Source organism: Schistocerca nitens, chromosome 3 (genome assembly GCF_023898315.1).
Source record: "Schistocerca nitens isolate TAMUIC-IGC-003100 chromosome 3, iqSchNite1.1, whole genome shotgun sequence".
NCBI classification, from domain to species: domain Eukaryota; kingdom Metazoa; phylum Arthropoda; class Insecta; order Orthoptera; family Acrididae; genus Schistocerca; species Schistocerca nitens.
Window position 1 is genome coordinate 606,456,762 of NC_064616.1, and position 1,736 is coordinate 606,458,497.

The window sequence follows — 1,736 nt, forward strand, 5'->3', positions numbered from 1 at the left end:
TTTTTGAACAGAAATTGGACCTGTTGAACATAGTGTTACATAACAGTAGTTTATTTTCTAATCATCCAGGTATTATGAAAGGCTTTGTATGTAAACTAACCATTAACCCTCACAAGAATTTTACAGTAAAATTGTACCCAATTCCTCCCTCTAAAAAGAAAGCAATAAGGAAAGAGATCGTTCTCATGTTGTAAAAGGGCATTATTTAAAAGACTGAAATGATGAATGAAAATTTGTATCAAGGCTGGGATTCGAACCCGGGTCTCCTGCTCACTAGACAGATGTGCTAACCACTACGCCACCCTGGCACAGTGGCTGGGCACAACTGCACAGACAACACTAGCACACTTCTCTCATTAATCCAAATTCCCATTCATGCCCCAGACCAATTGGAATCCCCCTTAACTCAAACAGGATTGCAGAGACTCTCCAACTGTATTTGAATAGCGCCTCACCATCAAATACCAACCAGACTGAGGAGTGAATGGGTATTTGAATGGAGGAGTGAGATGTGCTACAGTAGTCCATGCAGTGGTGCAAAGCCATTGTGCCATGGAGGTGTAGTGATTAGCGCACCTGCCTAGTGAGCACGAGACCTGGCTCCAGGTGATATATGCCTACAGAATGTCAAGTTATGTGTTTACCTTTTTCTGTGTTTTCCCCAAACTATATTTATAAAATTTTGTGCATGTTTTTCTCTTTAAAATGTTTAATCTCACATTTTTGTAAGAGTAAATTCATTCACTCTGTAGTGCAGTAGTTGCTCATTTGTTTTGTTTTGAAAGTGACCATCCATTCATTTAGTAAGCCAGGCAGTCAGTCTCACACTCTCAGCTGATATATGTCTACAGAGTGGTGAGTTAACACTTATCTTTTTCTGTGTTTTCCTTGTACTATGTTTATTAAATTTTGTGTGTGTTTTTCTTTTTAAAAAGTTTAATCTCACATTTTTGTAAGTGTAAATTTAATTCACTCTGTAACACAGGAGTTGCCCACTGAACAGCCAGCTACGTAGCTCATTAATGAATCAGCATCCATTGGTGACACATCAGGAGGGTAGCAAGTCACATATCTAGGATTCTGCCTGCTTTCATAGTGTACTTCTTTAGTTACTCTTGCTATGACAGTTAGGATGTGTATGCGCTGTGTGTGGATGCAGGAGGAGCTAGCTGCAGTTCGCGAACAGCTAAATGTGCTTCTTGCTACCATCAATCACCTTCAGGCTGCTGCCTTGTGGTGTAGCAGTGGTGAAGAATCTGGCACATCCCATGGGACACCTCAGGTGTCACTTGTTTTACCCACAGGCTCTGCTTCTGAGGTACCTCCTAGTGCACCTGATGCAGTGGCTCCGCCCTCACAGGAGGGTGAGTGGCAGGTGTTCATGTGTTCGCATTGCTTGAGCCACAGGGCCAATGTGGAGACTGGCCACCTGGCCTTGCCCATTCACCCTGTGAGTGGAAAGGTGGCAACTGCTTCAGCAGGGTCTGAGCATGCACATTGGAGGGGAGGGGTTTACTAGTTATTGAGTGCTCCAACGTTATGCATGTTAATGAGCCCATTAGGCAGATGGTATTCAGGGCTGGAAAGAAAACCAATGTGCACTTGGTATGTCTGCCTGGGGGGCTCACCTGAAATGTGGAGGTGGCCTTGCCTGTGGCTATCGAGTGTGCAGGGTGCAGTTGTCTGCAAGTTGTGGCTCATGTCGGCACCAGCAACGCCTGTCACATGGGTTCTGA

At 44.2% G+C, this 1,736-nt stretch overlaps 1 non-coding gene across 1 annotated transcript; it reads right to left on the reverse strand.

Moving 5' to 3' along the window:
• Positions 1 to 236: 236 nt before the first annotated feature.
• Trnat-agu (transfer RNA threonine (anticodon AGU)) lies at positions 237 to 308 on the reverse strand. Its single transcript has one exon. It is a non-coding gene; the product is annotated as a tRNA-Thr (tRNA).
• Positions 309 to 1,736: the final 1,428 nt, after the last annotated feature.